General features: G+C 37.7%; 1 long non-coding RNA gene across 1 annotated transcript in view; it reads left to right on the top strand.

Annotated features, from left to right (window-relative positions):
* Window positions 1-12,608: 12,608 nt before the first annotated feature.
* Window positions 12,609-22,412, top strand: part of LOC134739691 (uncharacterized) — a 133,336-nt gene continuing 123,532 nt past the window's right edge. The window contains exons 1-2 of the long non-coding RNA XR_010126586.1: window positions 12,609-12,716; window positions 15,297-15,404. This is a non-coding gene — a long non-coding RNA (uncharacterized LOC134739691). The remainder of the gene's footprint in view (window positions 12,717-15,296; window positions 15,405-22,412) is intronic.

Here is a 22,412-nt window from a genome sequence, read left to right as displayed (position 1 = left end):
TTCTTTTCTTCTTGTAGGTGATAGCAGCTCAAATTTCAGTTCAGTGTTTTTAGTCTTACCAGGGCTGCTTGTAGTTTGCATTATTCGTGGGTTGTGCAAGGGTCAGCCAGAGACTTAGGCAGATCATATACACAGACTTTAAGGGTCCTCCCCCACTTACTTTCTCCTTTCTGGAATTTATGCTTTCAATTTCAAGGAATATGGTTGCCCAAAACTCTGTTCTGATTCATCAAGCCAGCAATGTTGAGGTTTTTCTATTGGAGTTGTAGCTGTCTCACATGGGATACCAGGAACTGCACTTGGAAAAAACTGTAAAATAGGAAACTATGTATCATTGCTGTATTAATTTCCTAGCATTGCCATAACAAATTACCGTGAATATGGTGACTAAAAACATAAGAAACTTATCCTCTCACAGTTCTGGAAGCTAGAAGTCCAAAATCAAGATGTCAACAGGGCCTTTCTCTCTCTGGAGGCTCGATGGAAGGATACTTCTTTGCCTTTCCCTGGCTTCTGGCGGTTGCCAGCAATCCTCAGCAATCCTTAGTTTGTGGATACATTGTTCCAATCTCTGCCTCCATCCTCATGTGGCATTCTTCCTGTGTGTCTCCATTGCCAAATTTTTATAAGAAACCTAGTTTTCCCATATGACCTCATCCTAACCTGATTATATGTGCAAAGGCCTATTTTGAAACAAATATTTGAAAATACATTCACAGGCATCAGGGGTTAGAACTTGAACAAATCTTTTGGGGAACAATTCTATCTATTACAATTCCCTTTTTCTAAATATTTCTCTCCCGTTTGTCTCTCTTTATTCACTCTCTGGAACTTTCAAGCAGTTGATGTCTATATTTTGCTCAGAGTTCACAGTTATTCTACAGGAGAAACTGGGTTAAACTTAAAGGGAAACTATGCTCTCTGACAGCTAGGTCTCTCTGTCTCTCTGTCTCTCTCTCTCTCTCTCTCTCTCTCTCTCTCTCTCTCCCCCTCCCCCTCCCTCCCTCTCCCCCCCTCTCCCCCTCCCTCCCCCTCCCTCCCCCTCCCTCCCTCTCCCCCCTCCCTCCCCCTCCCTCCCTCTCCCCCCTCCCTCCCCCTCCCTCCCCCCTCCCTCTCCCCCTCCCTCCCCCTCCCTCCCCCCTCCCTCTCCCCCCCTCTCCCCCCTCCCTCCCCCTCCCTCCCTCCCCCTCCATCCCCCTCCCTCCCTCCCCCTCCATACCCCTCCCTCCCTCTGTCTCCCTCCCCCTCCATCCCCCTCCCTCCCTCTCTCTCCCTCCCCCTCCATCCCCCTCCCTCCCTCTCTCTCCCTCCCTCTCTCTCCCTACCTCTCTCTCCCTCCCTCTCTCTCCCTCCCTCTCTCTCCCTCCCCCCTTTCTCTACCCCCCACTACCTATCTAATGTATCTATCGTCTTCCTTCCTCCCTCCCTCCTCCCTTCTTCCTCCCTTCTTCCTCCCTTCCCTTCCCCCCTTCCCTTCCCCCCTTCCCTTCCCCCCTTCCCTTCCCCCCTTCCCTTCCCCCCTTCCCTTCTCCTTCCCCTTCCTTCCCTTCCCTTCTCCTTCCTTCCCTTCCCTTCTCCTTCCCCTTACTTCTCTTCTCCATCCCCTTCCTTCCATTCCCTTCCCTTCTCCTTACCCTTCCTTCCCTTCCCTTCCCTTCTCCTTACCCTTCCTTCCATTCCCTTCCCTTCTCCTTCCTTCCATTCCCTTCCCTTCTCCTTCCTTCCATTCCCTTCGCTTCTCCTTCCCCTTCCTTTCGTTCCCTTCCCTTCTCCTTCCCCTTCCTTCCATTCCCTTCTCCCTCCCTCTCTCCCTCTCTGCCTTTCTTTCTTTTTCTCTTTCTCTTTCTTTCTCTTTTTCTCTTCTTTCTCTCTCCTTTCTTCCTTCGTTTCCTTCTTTGTTTCTTTGCTTCCTTCTTTGTTTCTTTCTCGTCTATATCCTTTCTCTCTTATGTTGTCTCTCTTGCTATGTGTGTGTGTATCTCTACCTCTTTTACCACTGCGTAAATACAAAATCCAAGCCCTTGTAACTTAGGGTAAAAAATGTGTGATTCCACTGCATTTAAGTCAGGATAATTCTTAGCTGTTTATTGTATGTTTCCTCCTCAATCACAAGTTTGTTTTATTCTTTAAAAAAATAAATAGAATAAACAAATGAAACAAAATTAGATTTCCCTGTTTGTCTTATATTTTTGTGGCATTTATATCTCAAATTTGAAAACGGACAACGAAATATACTAAAACCACACACATTTCTCTATGACTACTTTTCCTCCCTCTTAAAAAATGCTTTGAAAATTTCATGTTTTGGGAGTCAGAAATAAAAGTAGGCAAAAACATTCTCTGTTAATAAATACTTATGATTTTCATGGAGTTGTTTGACTGTTTGAACCTCAGTTCCTACATTAGCATGAGGATTATTGTGAGGATGAAATGCATCATTTGAGTTACAATGTGTGGCACATTCAAGCAGAAAGAGGCCTTGTTCACCGTAACTTGCCTTTAAATTAACATTCATATTTTTCTATGCTGTCAGTACTTCTTAATAAATATTAATGAGACTTGAAAAATTACAACTTTTAAATACAACAGAATAACTAGTTAAGGTAAATGGAATCCACCCTATAGATAACTTGTACCATTCGTTGGCTTTGATTTGGGTTTTTCCCCTGAATCACCCTTTCAGGATCACCCCTGGATACTCGTGCTATGATGATCCAGGACCATGCATAAGATTCCAGACAGTCCTCTCAAAATTGCTAGTTTTTTCTCTTTTCATCTCTCAAAGACCTAGGATTATGTGCAGCCACCTTCTCTGTAAATTCTGCCTTAGTAAGAAATGCAGCAAGTCTTTTGTTAATTTGAGTATTCAAGCTTTTTTAAGTATAGGATTCACTTACTCTTTTTTGTATCCCTAGGCACTCAGCTTTGCCATGCCTACAATGTGGATAATAACATGTGCCTTATGCATGCTTCTGAGAAATGCAAGGAAAGTTAATTAGGAAATGTCAAGAAAGCTCTCCAAGATCCTCAGAGGAAGAATATCATGTGACCACAATGTATCATTAGTATAAAAATAAATCATTCCCAATCCCATAACTCTTAAAGGCTCTTTACACATCGCTAGTGCATTTAAGAAATAAAATTATGGACTCACTAAACTGGAAAGAATCTCAAGATGTCAAACAATCCATTCTCTGCTTCAGGAGAGACCATAGTTCTTCCATCTCCTATGACTTTCTAGCCTATTTTTAAGACTTCTAAGGAAAATTGTTCTAAAAACTCATTTGATAATTTGTGTCTACTGCTTTGTATCTCTCCCCCACACAAGCATGTTATTTTAATCTACTTTTTAGGAAATATAATGAAATCTAATTGAAAGGACTGTGATTCAAGATACAGACTGGAATTTCTTAGTCAAGAATCACTGACCTCAACTATTTTTACACAGCTAAAGTCAGTATTAGATGTAAGGCAGATGACAGAAATGGGATTTGATCCTGAAATTAGGTCAGTGTCTTGATGATAAGTCTTTTATTTAAAAGAATTTTCTTATTCAATTTTATGAATCTATTGCCAAATGAAGTTGTACAAGATGTTCATCTCCTCCATTCTGGTTTTAATTTTATCTATATTATATGGACTATCGATGAAAACTCAGATTTTTAAAAGAAGTCATGATAGGATTCGAGCAGAAAAATTAGGACATACACTTGAGGGAATTTTAGATAAAGCTGGCCCTTCCTCAATATTTTCTTGAGTATAGTAAGAATGATCATCTGTGAATATTCATAGAAGTCATTAGGCCTCATTCTACTATAGCTTGGCATTCAAAACAATATAAACACTGACCAAATGGATTTATTTTAGGAAACAAAATGTTTATGCACTGTTTCATTTACGGGTATACATTTTAGGTGATATTCATCTGAAAACCGTATATAATATGAATTTTTTCATTTTTTATAAATTTTAAGGAAACCAGAGTTATGCAGTTGTCAAAGAACTCACTTGACTGTTTCTTCAGAGCAGATAATGACCTCTCTTCTTTTATAAGGGACTTGGTGTCTCCCCTGAACTATGACCTGTTCACCTGTGTCTGGTCTTTTCTCTACCACTTTCTAGTTCTCTGTTCTTTGGCCAGTTTTATGATACCTCTGAACTCCATTGGCCCTTGGACCTATTGAGTTTGAAAAATTCTTAAGCTAAACAAAGAGATATCAAGCAAATCATTGCAGAAAGCTTCAAGATTTATTAACTCGGCAAAAGTTATGAACTTGTAGTTCTATAATAACTTCCATTTTAAGCTATCAAAATCTTGTTATAACAAATACCATTATCACACACTTTTCCATAACAACCTATGGTCAAGATTTTGTAATAGCTACTACTTTTGAGTAGTTTGATGTTAAAAACATCCAATATTATAAAGAAGTTTATTGGAGTTTATATTAACAAGATACGCCTAAAATGGAACATTTGATTTTAACTCTTCACCTTCTGTACGTTATTTGGAATTATGAGGGGAATTATGTTGAAAACCGAGACATTTATTTCCATGCATCCTGATCCTATAGACAAAGCACACATTGGAAAGGGGAAAAAAAAAGAAACAAATTAGAAGCAGAAGATCAGCAGACTTGCATGTGATTTCTATTCGATGATCTGGAACTGATTTTTTGTCCAAAAGAACATCAAAAGTAATGTCAAGCTTTTTCTAGTAGCAGTGATTTAAACAAACAAGTGTGGGGACTTATTTTTAGACATAAAGGTACATGGCCAGAGGTTTTATGCAGGATTGCTATGAAATAAATTCCCCTCAGGTTCTTGTAAAAGATGGTATTTGAATTATGAGTAGACATATCCCATTTTCCACATTCTGCGAACCACTGACGATTTCTCACTGCCTAGATTGTGGTGAGGGAACCACCCCCTTTTGTATTTCTATTGAGTTTTCTCTCTACAGTAATTATGACTTTGGGGATCATTGAAAGTCTGATTTTTATTTCTTATTTTGGGTACAGAAGACTGCTTTTGAAGCTCTGTGGCTGATCAACAACATGTTTTAAAAGGCTTTTGATGTATACATGGCTCATTAAGTAAAGGTCAAAATTGGACAATGTCCCGTTAATTTCCTTTTGCTAGAAAAATCAATATCTGCATCAACATTCATTAAATTTGACAGAAGCTAAGAAAGTTAGCTGTGAAATGTAAATCAATACTTATTCCTGATAGGATTAACTTGCTGTACAGAGAATATAAAACATCAATTCTTTATACACATTGTTCCACCCAATATTCCACTCTGGCTTTAGGGAGGCCGCATTTTGTCTTTTTGGCCTTCAACCCTAATCTGGTTTTGGGTTTCTGTTAGCTGGAGCTAAATATTCTATCCTTGAACAAGTTTTACAGTTTGTTAATATACATTAAGTGTGATCATTCCTTTTTTATTCAGTTTGCAAGTTCGTAGTGTGCAACGTAATCGACTAAATTTAAAAGGCTAAATCATGCCTTCAAACACACACACACACACAATCTAAGCATTTTAAAGTTTTAGAATCAACGTGTAATTTGCAGATTAAAAACCTTCATTTTTCCCCACCATATAATAATTAACAGACCTTTTGATATGCTATCAATCCTAGAAGAATTTGGAAAAGTTTAGCTTATTCATACACAAATGCCTGAGAGTTTGGTTTGTTGTTATCCTCAAGACTGTGTGCTGTATGATTATGTGTTTTCATGAACCCAGACCCTATTTTTTGTTGACACTCATGTTCATAATTATAACTGTGCTATTGAAAGATCCTGAGACACCTTTTGAAATGAAGGATATTACATGATGTGCACCACAGTTGCAGTTGATGCATTTTGATTTTTTAAATGAAAAATTAATATAAGACAGCCATTTACCCCCACCCAAGCAATAGATAAGGATCTCTGGTTGTGTCACATGTACCCAGAAGTTTGAATAAGAAATTATTTCTTTCTCCTTCTGAACAAATTTGGGTTTGTCAAAATTCTCACTGGGGAACAGATGCTAGACACCACTGCACCCGGCCATGTCCGTCCTCTTCAGTGGTTTTCTGTTTGCTCAGGAATTTCTCTGTAGTATCAGAACTGGGCTTGGTTTGCCATAGGACAAAATCAAACCAGAGAAAACTAGACTCCATGGGCTGAGTTGAAGGAAGTTATCTTAGAGGAATTATAACAGAAATGAAGGAAGAAACACTCAGACATAGGAAGTAGAGATGCTGACATTTTTCATGCAGAAGTTAGAGTTAGTGATCATTTTGAAGAATAAATAGGGGCCAGGTGCAGTGGCTCACACCTGTAATCCCAGCACTTTCAAAGGTGAGGAATGAGACAGGCCTGGGCAACAGAGTGAGACCCCATTTCTACAAAAAAATAGAAATAAGTCAGCTGGGTGTGGTGGTGCATACCTTTGGTCCCAGCTACTCTGGAGGCTGAGGCGGGAGGATTGCTTGAGTCTAGGAGTTTGAGGGTCCCAGCTACTCTGGAGGCTGAGGCAGGAGGATTGCTTGAGTCTAGGAGTTTGAGGTTGCAGTGAGATGTGATCATGCCACTGTACTCCAGCTTGGGTGACAGAATAAGACCATGTCAAAAGAATTTAACAAAAAAAAAATAGAATTTTATTATTTTCCCACTTTAAAAGTTTCAATAACTTCCTAGGCAACTAAAGTACCTATTTCTTAACTTGGTCTCTAAAATCCCATATGCTCTGATGCCATACCTCTTTCTCTGTATTTCTCTCCTATCACATCATGTGTCATCTGCTACCTGTTTAGTAGTGGTTTTTTCCTTCCTAAAACATATCACAGGCCAAACATTTTGTCTTTTCTGTTTCACTATGTGAAAGACGTTTCCCATAGACTGTCCTATGGCCAACTCTGATCACTCAGGCCTTGGCTTGAGTTTCATCTCTTCAGAGACACCTTTCCTGATCATCCTCTAGAGAAAACAACCCCTCTACCTTGGACATGCCTTATGGCATTATGGTCAGGTTTTTTTTTTTTTTTTTTTTTTAAACTATAAGTTCGGGATACATGTGCAAAATGTGCAGATTTGTTAAATAGGTTTACACATGCCATGGTGGTTTGCTGCACCCATCAACCTGTCATCTGCATTAGGTATTTCTCCTAATGCTATACCTCCCCTAGCCCCCCACCCACCTGTGTGTGATGTTCCCCTCCCTGTGTCCATGTGTTATCATTGTTCAACTCCCACTTATGAGTGAGAACATGTGGTGTTTTGTTTTCTGTTGCTGTGTTAGTTTGCTGAGAATGATGGTTTCCAGCTTCATCCATGTCCCTGCAAAGGACATGAACTCATTCTTCTTTATGGCTGGATAGTATTCCATGATGTATATGATGACCACTTTTTTCATAGCACTTGTCAATCATCTGAAATGATCTATTTAGTTTATTTGTATGCCTTCTCACTAGAATACACACTTTACGGGTTAGGGATTTTGTAACTAGAGGAATGTCTGGCATACTAAGCATTTAAATACATACTTATTGAATGTATATGTTAATTCATTAATAAATGAATTCATTAGTAAATGAATTAGCAGGAATAAATTAGAACCCCTTGTTTAAATGGGCTCAAAAGGCAAGCAGTTCCAATCAGCTCAAAAGGCAGACATTCAAGTACAGGAGACTCAAACAAGGATCCAGTGAATTAATGTGCAGTAAAATTGAGTCCCACATTTATGTTGAACTCAAATTGTGTTAATGGGGTTTTACCTACTTTGCCGTGTCAGACTTCTTAGCTTGGGAGAAAAACCTTTGGAAACCAGAGGCCATGCTTGTTCTCCAATTCGAACTTTGTGCCTCCAATTCTTTTTGGTTCTTCTAGCAAACCCACCTGAGTCAGTTCTCTTTTGTGCTGCCCAGACATTGACAACTCACTCACAGGCCATCTGAGATCTCTGGATTTTAGTTCATCTGCCAGTAACTCTGCCTACTCCTAGATGCTGATAACTATCTGCTGGCAAAATCGCTCCCTCTGTATATCTTCTCCTATGACCTTAGTACAAGATCTATCTAGTTTCTCTGTTACAAGTCAACCTAGCTTTGTCCATGTGCTAATGCTACAGGACTTCCCAAGTTCCCCCTGGTAGGGTCAGAACTGGCCTGAGAAGTCTATTCTGAGGAATGTTGGCATCATTGCCTCCACCAATTCAAATTTTGAAGATGTAGATGAGACATGAGTACTTATCAATGAGACTGCTTAGCATACTTGAAAAGTTAACAGATCTATCATATTTGGATTGAAATTTCTGGAATTACCTGTGTATATAACTTTCACATATATAAAATCATAAGCAAAGCTACTTATTGTAAAACTGAAAAATTTAAAGTTTCAGAGCCTTTTCTTACATCAGACCCTCCCGTGGCCTTGAGAAGAACACTAAAACTCTGTTAACATGGCCACATTTTCATAAAAATTTAAAAAGAGTATGATATTCCCTCTCTGATTTCCTTCTATCACATTTCCTCCAGGTTCACTGGTGTTGGAGTGGCTGTAGGCATTTTAGGGGGATCTAGTTGAGAGGAAATTAATGTGGGAATACATTTATGGTGGATTTATTGGGATATATTTATGTGGTTTGCAATCATTTTCATGTACACTGAAATTATTGCTAGCCATCCTGATAAAGCCTCAGGTTTTCTCTCAAATTAGATATTCTCATTAGTCGTTTAATACTAATACAAATACTTCTCACCCTAAGGAAACAATGAGCATATCAAAGTAAGTCTTGTTTTAGAAAGGTGTCTGCTGCTGATGTGTACGGTTTTGTAGGTGACACAATTCACATTGCAATAGAATAGTGCCTTTATATTTTACTGTGGCCGTATGTCTTTCCCTGGAAGTTCAGAGATAGATGCATGAGATACAGAGGCTCTAAAATGTTTTTTAATTAACATTTTCTGTAAAAAAAAGATTTCCCATAGACCATTGTCTAATGTGAGCACTAAGAAAACAGCATGTATTGATTTCATAATAAACTTTATATAATCATGTCTGTTTATCAGAGAAAATTTGTCTCCTTCAAAAATCAAATTAGAACTATGAAGTATAAAAGTATAAAGTCGTTCCCCCCCTCTTGATCAAAATAGCACACTGAGTAGACTTGATTTGCGGTTTCATTATTGATGTTGGGCAAAAAAAGATGACAAAAGAGTAAGTAATGTGCTGCCGGGTGTGTCTTTGATTTGGGCTTGATTAGGGTAGTAGGAATACAGAGATTTTACAGCCTAATGGTGCTGTCTGGAAGCAGGCTGGGGAGTTGGTTCAGCTTTGAGTTGAACTCTCTCTCCATCAGAACACTCACCCTCACAGCTGGTACTAATCGGGCCATGCTTCCTGGGCTTAGCAGATGGGGTGAAGAGGCAGACTGCACTTTCACTGGGGCCGATTTGCTTCAAGCCACAAGTAGAGGCTGGTGTCCTTCTGTTGACCCATGCTGTGCTCACCCTTTGGCTAATCAGGATATCTCTGTCTCTTGAGCTGTCAGCCTCACATCTTCCAAGATCATTATTTCGTTAAAAACATTCTGCAGCAAAACATTGTGAGCTTTTCTGTCTACTGCACTGCCTGGATGAAATGGCTTTAAGCCTTCAGCAAGATGCCAAAATCCTCAACTCTGTAAGAAAAAGGATCACTCAGTACTAAGTATTCGACAAAAAGAAAGTCTTTGCTCTTGAAGCTAAGACACCTTTAACTTACAGTTGTGCACCATTTCAGGAAATAAGATTTTATATTTTGAAGCAATATAATGGCATTGAATCTTGGAGGAGAAGTTAAAGGTAGCAAAGAAAATTTTTACCAAAAAGGAATTCCATAAAAAGAGAAGAGTAGGAAACAAGGCATGTAAGTGTGAAGAGCCCTTGGAGAATGACAAGGAATTGACAGGGAATACAGAATGTTTTTATTACTCAAATACAGATGAAAGTAAGACGGATACGACAATAACTTTTTTGCCAACTCCAATACATATTTAACAGAAATATTTATATCTAGACTGTTGTTAGAAGATATGACATCTTTTTAAATGAAAGAACACACTCTAAAGTAGTAAGTTGTTCTGCAGTTGAAATATAAACTGAATGAAGTCCACGTTGTAGGCCCATTTTTATAATGGCTTTTATTTCATTTCTAAGATAAAAGCATATTTCTTTCCCAGCTCTAACTTCTCACGTGAGATCCTGTGGGATAAAAATTTCTGAAGATTAATGAGTTCTTAATGACCTAGTTACCTCTTAATTATTGAGACAACATGTGTTAATAATCACCAACCTTTCTCAATGAAAAAGTTTCAAACATGTGCCAAAGAAATATGCATTTTATTCACTCTAACAAATAGTACCAGCATTAAATTAAGGGTAACAATAAAATGAGGCACAACAACATTTTCATGCTTATGTTAGGAGTCTGCAAGAAAAATTTCTTGCTACCTGTGTGGGAAATTAAGAAAATCCAGGGAGAAAGCACAGATACTTCCCGTCAGCTATATGATAGAATGCTGTGCTCCACAAGATGAGAAAATAATATGCACTTTTAAAATGGCAACACTTTTCATCCCACACAGGTTATTCAGTAACTAACAGTGACCCCTAGAATGATCATGTTTTTGACATTGCAAAAAGACAGCTGATACCTTTTTGTGTTTCCAACCTCTTATTCTTTGCTTTAGGGCATTTGAAATTGGATATGGGGGTAAATTCTGATGTTCTTTCCATTATTGTAAAATGAATCACTGGAAAGCTTGAGGGGTTCTACTAGCAATTGTTAATGAGGCTTTATTAACCTAGGACACCACCCTATGGAATAATACCATAGTAAAATAGGTGGACTCCTAGGACACACTTGTTTTATTAATAATGCAGCGGGGACATAGTCAAAGGCTCTGGGGAATGAAAATGTCCAGGTGAATGGGGTCTGCGACTTTTCCTTTTAGATCAGCAATTTACCACTGGCTCAAGGCAGATATGGCCCCAATTATACATCACAATTATTAAGTCAGTCCTTGTAGATTACTTAATGCTGGAACTGACAGTCTTTCTCTATCATCTAATTAGTTAACCTTAATTCTGTGTCTAAATTCATGGATTTTTTTTAATTAAAAAATGTAATTTCTACCTGACTTTTGGGACTTCAAGATTTGAAAAAAAAGCAACAAAATAAATATCCACTATAATATGATATAACCAGTTTTTGTGGTTTTCAATCTGAGGCACAGTTTTGTTGTTTCCTGTCTTTTGAAATTTAATAAGGTCAGAGAAGGTCCAGGAAACGAGAAATGAGCCCTAAAGGGTATTTGAGTACCGGGGTTGAGAAAGAAAACAAGATTCACATTAAAAGTGTGAAGAGAAATGAAAACACAACAGACAAAGGTAGGCACAGTTGCGTGGAGACCTGAAGCTTCGTAAGGACACCAACACAATGTGCACATTTGTGTTCTCTCTCAATGCTCCATGAATCTTCAAAGAAAAAATGTTAAACTTGGTTGAAAGTTTTCAAGGAAAAGAGGCTCCCCTCAAACCAGCTAAATTGAATACTGCAAAAATGACTGACAAAAAAACTACCATTCTAGTTTTGGATCCTCTCAGACTGAATTTTCTATGTAGCTCCACATAGCTGGTGTTTGGTTCTGGGTTACCCTTTGAGGACTTACTATAGTGATGTTCTGCTTGGAAGAGGCAGAGAGAACCCATTAACTGGCAAATGCGTACTTGTAAACAAGCAGACATGGGAGGTGTGTATAACAATTTGCAGTCACTGTCGTCTAGTAAGAGTTTGAATTGGTGACCAATTTAGGTGCAGGGTTTTTTTTATGCATTTAAATATCATTTATCCTGAGGAGTGCACATTACTGAAATGAACAGGAGACCCCATTGGGACTTAATTAGGGAAGGCTAAACTGGGAAGTGACAGTTTCCATGCTGTTATGGAGCTGTGCTCTAGCCCTTGTTCTGAACTCCTGTGTAATACAATTAATATCCTGTATCTAGTTTTAATAGAGGCAGTAACTCTAGTAAGACACATTATTGCTTCTTGGCCCAAAGAGAAATGTTCATATATTTCTCTCCTCAGTGTTATCTGTCAAGCCGACTGGCTTCGTCTGTACCCTGAGACATTACATATTCGGGAAAGCAGTTGTTTCCATATGTCTTGCGGGAAAGCTATCATTTTTCAGAAACGCAGGAGGTGCACAGAACATTTTTTGTTTTTGCTTTCCCTCTGCATATATCAGGTGGTAGCCATTATAGCATTCCCAGCACATACCACTGATGTGAGAACTGGAGCTTCTATAACCTACGGTTTGTATTTATTTCACTGGGAGGCAGAGTTATAAAGCTGCTTCCTGACATACAGTAACAGCTGCTAAGCATCTGTACACTCATCTTACAAAAGAATTCAGTAGGAGCAAGAGAAATTTGGTTAAGGATGGCTACTAGGAAACTTAACTATCATCTGAAATTAAATTAATGACAAAATTCTCAGCATCCTACTTTTGATCTGTTTACTAACATAGAGAATAATGAAGATATTGCTTTTATTTTTAGCCAATATTTTTATTATAATTTGTTTCCTCCAGACTCCTTCTACATCTGTTATTCAAGGTTCAGACTCAATATGCAACTAATTTATGAAGCCCATTTAGACCACAATAACCCTGATGCAAGATGGTAAGGAATTTCTTATTTTTTTCCCTACAGTAACTAAAGACTATTTATAATATCTACGTTTCCTGTATATATTATTAATGGATTTTTTAGAGCAGTTTTAAGTTTACAGAGAAATGGAGCAGAAAGAATGCAGTCCTCATATTACCTTCGTTATTAATACCTAAAATGGTACATTTGTTAGAACTGATGAGCCAATACTGATAGGTTGTTATTAACCAAAGTCCATAGTTTACATTAGAATTCACTCATTCTGTTGTATATTCTGTGAGTTTTGTCAAATATATAATGACATATATTCACCATTAAAAGTGCAGTGGCTCACGCCTGTAATTCCAGCACTTTTGGAGGCCAAGGTGAGTGGATCACCTGAGGTCAGGAGCTCAAGACCGGCCTGGCTAACGTGGTGAAACTCCGTCTCTACTAACAATACAAAAACTCAGCCAGGCATGGTGGAGGGTGCCTGTAATCCCAACTACTTGAGAGGATGAGGGAGGAGAATTGCTTGAACCCGGGAGGCAGAGGTTGCAGTGAGCCGAGATCATGCCATTGCACTCCAGCCTGGGCGACAGAGCCAGACTCTGTCTCAAAAAATAACAAAAAAAAAAAAAAAGAAAAGTATCAGAATAGTTTCACTATCCTAAAAATCCCTCATGCCTCGTCTCTTGGATCCTCCCCACTTTCTCCAAACCCTTAGCAACCATTGATCTTTTCATTTTCTCCTTGGTTTTGGCTCTTCCACAGTGTCTTATGGTTGAAATCATAAAGTATGTCTTCATTTCAGATGCACTTATTTCACTTAGCAATATGCTTTCAATGTTCCTCTATGTTTTGTTGTGGCTTGATAGGTCATTTCCTTTTATTGTTGAATAATATATCATTGTATAGATGTACCACAGTTTGTTTGTTTATCTACTAAAGAACATTTTGGATGCTAAAAAGTTTTGGCAATTATGAATAAATCTGTTATAGGCCAGGCGCGGTGGCTCACGCCTGTAATCCCAGCACTTTGGGAGGCTGAGGCGGGCAGATCACGAGGTCAGGAGATTGAGACCATTCTGGCTAACACAGTGAAACCCTGTCTCTACTAAAAATACAAAAAAATTAGCTGGGCATGGTGGCGGGTGCCTGTAGTCCCAGCTACTCGGGAGGCTGAGGCAGGAGCTTGCAGTGAGCCGAGATTGTGCCACTGCACTCCAGCCTTGGCAACAGAGCGAGACCCCGTCTCAAAAAAAAAAAAAAAAAAAAATCTGTTATAAACACCCATATGCAGGTATTGGTGTGGACATATGTTTTCAACTCCTTTGGATAAATAGTGAAGAGCCTGATTGCTGGACCTTATGGTAGGTGTAAGTTTAGTTTTGTAAGACCCTACCCAACTGTCTTTCAAAGTGGTTGCACAGGGCACAGTAGCACATACTGTAGTCCTAGCTACTTGGGAGACTGAGGCAGGAGGATCACTGAAGCCCAGAAGTTTGAGGCTGTAATGTGCTATAATTGTGCCTGTGAGTAGCCACTGCACTCCAGCCTGAACAACGTAGCAAGACCCTGTCTCTAAAAATTAAAAATAATTTTTTAAAAAAACAACAATAAAAAATCCCCACAAAGTGGGTTGTAGAATTCTGCATTCCCACCAGCAGTGAATGAGACTTCCTGTTGCTCTATATCCTAGCCAACATTGGGTGTCATCAGTGTTCTAGATTTTGGCCATACTAATAGATGTGTAGAGATATCTTGTAATCTTAATTCACATTTTCCTGATGACATAAGATGTGCTGCATCTTTTCATATCGTTATTTGCCATCTGTATATCTTCTTTGTTGAGGTTTCTGTTATGGTCTTTGGCCCATTTTAAAAATCAGGTTGTTAAGCCCAGTACAGTGGCTCACACCTGTAATCCCAGCACTTTGGGAGACTGAGGTGGGCAAATCAGTTGAGTTCAGGAGTTTGAGACCAGCCTGGCCAACATGGTGAAACTCTGTCTCTACTAAAAATACAAAAGTTAGCTGGACACGGTGGTGCACACCTGTAGTCCCAGCTACTTGGGAGGCTGAGTCACGAGAATCGCTTGAATCCAGGAGGTGGATGTTGCAGTGAGCTGAGATGGCACCACTGCGCTCTAGCCTAGGTGACAGAGAAAGACTCTGTCACAAGAAAAAAACAGATAATAATCAGGTTGTTTATTTACTTACTGTTGAGTTTTGAGAGCTCTTTGTGTTTTATCACGTGTCTTCTTTAAATATTTTCTCTCAGTCTGTGACTTCTCAATCACTTGACATTGTCTCTTGCAGAGCAGAAGTTCTTGATTTTAATGAAGTCCAGCTTATAAATATTTATCTCATGCTATGATTTGGATGGGGTTTGTCCCCACCAAAACTAACGTTGAAATTTCATTGCCAATGTAATTGTACTGAGAGGTGGTGAGGCCTTTAAGAAATAATTATGTCGATAAAGTGGATTAATGTCCCTGCAAGACTGGGCTGGTTCTCTTGAAACTGGGTTAGTTTTCCCAAGAGCCAGTTGTTATAAAGCAAGGTTGCACTTTGTGTTTTACACCTTTGGCATGCCTGCTTTTCTTTCCAGTTCTCCACTATGTTAAGATGCAGCATGAAGCCCTTACCAGAAGCTAAGAGTATTTCGTTAGAGCAACACAAAACAGACTAAGACAACTTGTTCATTACTGACGTATAGGTAAGAGGTTGACATTTGTATATTAATCTTGTGTCCTGAAACCTTGTTGTAATTGTTTATTATTTCCAGGAAATTTTAAATCTGTTTCTTCCAATTTTCTATAATGGTAATCACGTCATTTTTGAACAAAAATAGTTTTATTCTTTATTTTATTCTTTATTCTTCCTTCCCAATCTATATACATTTATTTACTTTTCTTGCCCTATTTTGTTAGCTAGGGTTTCAAGTGCAATGTTTAAGAGTAATAAGAGCAGTTATAATCCTTGTCATAGATCTTAGACAGTAAGTTTCTAGTTTCCTTCCATTAAATATGATGTTATCTACATTTTCTTTTGGCTTTTGGTAGATAATGTGCATCAATTTGAGGAAGTTTCCCTCTATTCCTAGTTTACTGAGAGTTTTTTTTCATAAATTGCTTTGGATTTTGTCAAATTTTTTTCTGCATCTATTGACATGATCATGTGGATTTTTTCCTTTTTAGCCTGTTGATATGATGGATTACATTAATTGATTTTTGAATGTTGAACCAGCCTTGCATGCCTGTGACAAATCCCACTGGGTCACTGTGTATAATTGTTTTTATACATTGTTGGATTCCTTTTGCTAACATTTTGTTGAGGATTTCTGTATCCATTTTCATGAAATATATTGGTTTTTAGTTTTCTTTTCTTGTGATGACTTTGCTTGGTTTTGGCACTAGGGTAATGCTGTTCTCATAGAATGAGTTTGGATGTATTCCCTCTGCTTCTACCATCTGGAAGAGACTGTGGAGAATCATATACTTTATTCTACAGTTGTTTGATACAATTAATCAGTAACCCATTGGCCTGGAACTTTCTGCTTTGGAAGGTTAATTGTTGATTCAATTTATTTACTAGCTATAGGCCTATTTAGACAATATTTAAATTATTTTGTGAATTTGGCTGATTGCATCTTTCAAGGAATTGGCCCATTTCATCTACATTATCAACTTTGCAGGAACAAAGTTGTTTATAATCCTCTTTGATTATTCTTTTAATGTCCATGGGATCTGTAGTGATGTTCTGTTTTGCATTTCTGATACTAATAACTTGTGTCCTCTCTGGTTTTCCTTAGTTAACCAGAATAGAGTTTTATTAATTGTATTGAATTTTTCTAAGAAATAGCTTTTGATTCCATTTGTTTTTCTTATTGATTTCCTAATTTTAATTTTAAGAATTTCTGCTCCAATTTTTATTATTTCTTTTCTTTTTCTTACTAGTATTTAATTTGCTTTTCTTTTTCTAGTTCCTTAAGGTAGAAACGTACACATTATTGATATCTGATCTTTCTTCTTTTCTAACATATTCATTTAATATTCTAAATTTTCCTCAAAGCACTGCTTTTACCACATCCCCTAACCATCAGTAAGTTATATTTTCATTTACCTTATATTTTCAATTTTCTCTTGAAGTTTCTTCTTTGGCCCATGTGTTATTTATGAGTGTTGTCCAATCTCTCTGTATTTTGGGAATTCCAGTTACGTGTATGTTATTGATTTTTAGTTTATTTTCATTGTGTTCTGAGAGCAGATATTGTTTGAACATTATTTTTTGAAAATTTGTTCAGGTGTTCTTTTATGACCCAGGATGTTTTCTCCCAGGAGTGTTGTCTGTAAGAGCTTGAAAAAAAATTTGTGTGTGTGTTTCTGCTGTTGTTGGATGATGTAGTCTGTAGATATCAATTAAATCCAGTTGATTAATAATGTTCAATTATGTCTTTAATGATTTTCACTGCTATTCTCCTTGAAGTTTATAAGTTTTTGCTCATTTAGTTTGATGCTCTGTTGTTAGGTGCATACATGTTAAGGATTGTTATGTCTTCTGACATAACAGAAGACATAACAATCTTTTGTGTAATGCCATTGTGTAATGCCATTATCATTTATCATTGTGTAACACCATTATTAATCCCTCATTATATTTCTCATTTTAAAGCTGCTCTGTATTAAATTAATATAACTACTCCTGCTTTTTTTGATTGGTATTAGCATGGTGCATTTTTTTCATTAATTTACTTTTAATCTATATGTGCCTTTATATTTAAAGTGGTTGTAGACAACATAGGCTTCAGTCTTATTTTTTGATCCACTCTGACAATCTCTGTCTTTTAAGCCATGATTTTGACTACTGATGTTCAAAATGATCATTGATATTATTGGATAAATATCCACCACATTTTCTATTTGTTGCCTTTGTTCCTGGTTCCTATTATTGTGTTCCACTCTTTTCTGCCTTTTGAGATTTTAATTGAGCATTTTATATAATTCTGTTTTATCTCCTTTCTTAACAAGTCAGTTTCATTTCTTTTTTTTACTCTAGTGTTTGCTCTATAGTTTGCAATACACATTTATGATGAATCCAAGTCTACACTCAAATAGTGTTATACCTCTGTACATGTAGTGCAAATACTCTATCATAACTAAACATTTCTACTTCCTCTCTCCTATCCCTTATATTATTGCTGTCATTCTTTTCACTTATACATAAGCATATATATTTATGTGTGTGTAAACATATATAATCAATATTATGTTGATATTATCATTTAGAACAAACTAATATCCTTTAGATCAATTAAGAATCAAAACTTAAGTTTTTGTTTTCTTTATTCCTTCTCTTCTCTTTTCCTTCATGTATATTGTAGTTGCTGACCTATATTATTTTATTTTTCTTTGGCAAACTTTTAAAAATATTCCTTGCAAGGCAGGTCTACTGGGAACAAATTTTCCCAATTTTTGTTTATTAAGAGTAATTTCACAGAGTACAGAATTTCGTGTTGGTAGCTTTTTTCTCTCAATGTTAAATATTTTGGTTTACTCCCTCCTTGCTTTCATGATTTATTAGGATAATTGAATGTAATTCTTATTTTTTATAGGCAAGATATTTTTCCTCCCAGCTTATTTTAGGCTATTTTATCTTTGATTTGCTATAGTTTGAAAATAATGCACTTGTGTGTAGTTTTTGTTCATTTTTTGTTTTTGTTTTTGTATGTATCCTACTTGGTGTTTTATGAGCTTCCTGGATTTATGGTTTGGTGTCTGGCATTAACTTAGGAAAATTATCTTTTGCCCATTTTTAAATAAGTTTTTTTAAATTGTTCAGTTTTGAGAGGTCTATGTATAGTATGCATGTCTGTCCTTTAATAGATTTATGTTTTACAAAGATTTTCTGTCAGTCTGTGGCTTGTCTTTTCATTCTCTTAATGATCACTTTTCATTTAATTTATACAAGCAACACTACTTACTCTAAACTTTTCACTAGCCTTAGTGAGCTGCTGGTCCAAAGAGCATGAAAAATATGAGCAGACCTGGACCCAACTAGCAGCTTGAAAACAAGCCAGATCAAGTTAAAATTAGTTAAACTCTAACTGACCTAGAGATACACACACAAGATGTATGCCACAGATATTTTATTGTTGTATTTTATGCATCAATAGCTATCAAAGACATGATAGTTAGCTTACTTAAGGAGATAGTAAAGGAATTAGAAAAGGGACTAGGGTCAAATCTTGAAATTGCCAACATTTAAAGGTTGGGTTGTGGAGGATCAAGGAGTGGTCAGAGAAGAAAGAGAAAAGTCAAGAGCTCACAATGCCATAAAAGCCAAAGAAGTAGAAATTAGTCAACTGGAAAAACTTTAGCTGTAAGTTCAAGAAACATAATTTGGCAACATAAACATTTTTGGTTATATCAGCAAGAGCCATTTCTATGGTGAGAGAGGTGATTATATTGGTATAAACTGGAAGGTCAGTTTAAAATAGAAGTAGCTAGTACAGTATAACTAGCACTTCTTCTTCTTCTTCCTTTTTTTTTTTTTTTTTTTTTTTTTTTTGAGACTGTGTCTTGCTCTGTCACCCAGGCTGGATTGGAGTGGCGCGATCTCAGCTCACTGCAACCTCCACCTTCCGGGTTTAAGCAATTGTCCTGCCTCAGCCTCCTGAGTAGCTGGGATCACAGGCATCCACCACTGTGTCCAGCTAATTTTTGTATTTTTAGCAAAGACAGGGTTTCACCATGTTGCCTGGGCTGGTCTCGAACTCCTGATCTCATGATCCACCTGTCTCGGCCTCCCAAAGTGCTGGGATTTCAGGTGTGAGCCACCACGCCTGGCACAACTAGTACTTCTAAAGCAAGTTTATACCTGAAGAGTTGATATCTGAAAGAGGAAGAAAGAGAAAGTGAAGTGATAGAGAGAGAGAGAGAGAGTGTGTGTGTGTGTGTGTGTGTGTGTGTGTGTGAGCTTAGAGAGGATATCATGTTAATTTGCTGATTAAAAAGTTCTAGTGGAGCAGGAGAGAAAGAGTAGGGGGAAGAGGACAAAAGAACAGGAAAGAAAATACATAATTAGTAGCACATACCAAATTTAGGAAAATTTTGAGGGACATGAGTTATGGGCCACAGGCTGAGAGATTGGCATTTTATAGCTGAAGGAACAGCTTTATATAACATGTGGGAAAAAGGTTTCATGACAAGAAATTGAGGAAATTCCAGTCTACCACCTTTTTTTTGGTTATTACTGTATAAACTTGACATCATCTTCTGAGAGTCAAAATGAACTGTTTTTACTCACAATACTTCTGATATTAAATGCATGGTGACTTTTCCAACAACATTTCTCCAATTCTCTGACATCAGCTAGGTGTGTCATAATTCAGTTCAATTCTGGCACTGTCTACCTGGAGTCAGTATCAGATCCCAAAAATTAAGGGCTCAGTCCTACAAGACTGCCCTTACTTCAAATGCCAGTCATAAATTCAGGGTTATCACCAGTATTTCTGACTAACGGGCTTTACATTCAGGGAGTTCACACAACCTCTCTCATGTTTAATAATTTAATAATTTACTATGTTGACTCACAGAACTGAGGAAAATGCTTTACTTATTACTGGTTTATTATAAAGAATACAACTCAGGAACAGCCAAATGGAAGAGCTCCATAGGTATGGGAGTGGAGATTGCACAGAGCTTCCATGCCCCCTGCTATGGCTTGTCCCCACCAAATCTCATGTTGAAATGTCATCCGCATTGTGGTGGTGTTGGGAAGTAGGGATTAGCAAGAGGTGTTTGGGTCATGGGGTGAGAACTTCATGAATAGATTAATGCTCTCATGATTCCTCTGGGAGTGAGTCAGTTCTCTATTAGTTCCCAAGAGATCTAGTTCTTATAAAGAGCCTAGCACCTGTTCCCTCTTTCTCTTGCTTCCTCTCTCACCATGTGATCCCTGCACATGCAGGCTCCCCTTCACCTTCTACCATGAGTGGAAGCAGCCTGAGGCTCTCACCAGAAGCCAAGCAGATGCTGATGCTATGCTTCTTGTACAGTCCACAGAACCATGAGCCAAATAAACCTATTTTCTTCATATGTTACCCAACCCCATGTCCTTCTTTATAGCAACTGTACATAGATTCTTTCTAGCACCTTGATGTATTCATCAACCTAGAAGAGCTCTCAGAAGCCTGTCATTTAGGGCGTTTTATGGAGATTCTATTGCATAGGCAAGATAGATTAAATCACAGGCCATTGGTGATTAAGTCAATCTCCAGCCTCTCTCCCCACTATGAAGGTGAGTTGGGGGACTGAAAGTTACCACCTTCTAATAATGCTTTGGTCTTTCTGGTGACCAGCCCCCATTCTGAAACTATCCAGGGGCCCCCACCTACCAGTCATCTCATTAGCATACAAAAGACACTCATCACTTCCGCGATAAAAAGAGTTTTAGAAGCTGTGTTCCAGGAAACAAGAACAATGACCAAATATTAAGTTCTTATGATGTCACAGTAAGAAAGTAGGGAATTCAGATGCTGTCTTTATTGCAGGATCTTGCTTGTTGCTTTTATGCCATAGTAGATGCTATGCTGCGTTGCCTAGATCCATTCTTCAAGTATGAGTGGGAAGAGAATGGCCTGTCACTTTACATTGTATAAGAGGGCTAACCCTGCTTGTAATGAATGAGGAAAACCCATTTGTTTGAGAGCTTCCACTGAAAGTTTGAAAGTTTTTGTTTTATTTTGTTTGTTTTTAAATCAAAGAATGGTCATATGTGAGTTAAGCACATCTTTACATGAGTGGAAATATCTGCATTAAATCGAAGTTGGATCCTTTTATTTTTCTCTCCACTCCTCCATCTTCTGTTATCAGTTATTTTACATTGCAAGTAAGCACGTACTCAACGTTAAGCTGAAAACTTGGCTCTTCTTCCCTTTTCATTATGAAGTACTCATTCCAAATTTCAAAGTTCAGACTCACAGAATAGACATATGAAGCTTACATAGGTTTGCAAAGGAAGGGTAAAAGGTGATAGAAGAGGAAGAGAGATTTTTATGATTAATACTCTGGATCATCTGTGCAGCATACATTTTAACCTTGAACTTCTTCCAGAATTTTCTTTTCATAGGCTTTATGGCCAACTGCCTCCAGATAGACACATTTCTTTCTACAAATATCCTTTTAAATTTGATACTTGGGCCATATGCTATGCTGTTTCACTCTGATTTTCAGGCAGAACTCTCCTCAATCTACATTTGTAGTCATGTACCATATAATGACATTTTGGTCAATGATGGACCACATATACCACAGTGGTCTCATAAAATTATAAGGGAGCCAAAAAATTCCTATCACCTAGTGACATTGCAATGTTGCAGTTGACACATTACATTTTCTGTGTATAGATATGTTTAGATACATAAATACTTACTAGTAAATTAAAATTGCTTCCTGTGTTCAATATAGTAATATGTTATACAGGTTTGTAGCCTAGGAACAATAGGCTATCCCATACAGCCTAGGTGTATAGCAGGCTATACCATCTAGGTTTGTGTAAATATACTTTATGATGTTTGCACAACAACAAAATTGCCTAATGATACATTTCTCAGAATGTATTTCTGTAGTTAAGTGATACATGACTGCAATTATGTGAAACACTGGACTTGCTAAAGGCTTCCAGCTCTACTAGAAGCCCCTGGAATTTACTACTTCTCCCAGAT

Source organism: Pongo pygmaeus, chromosome 5 (genome assembly GCF_028885625.2).
Source record: "Pongo pygmaeus isolate AG05252 chromosome 5, NHGRI_mPonPyg2-v2.0_pri, whole genome shotgun sequence".
Classification (NCBI taxonomy): Eukaryota; Metazoa; Chordata; class Mammalia; order Primates; family Hominidae; genus Pongo; species Pongo pygmaeus.
The sequence above is the reverse complement of the archived record's forward strand: the minus strand, read 5'-3'. Positions and strand labels throughout refer to the sequence as shown.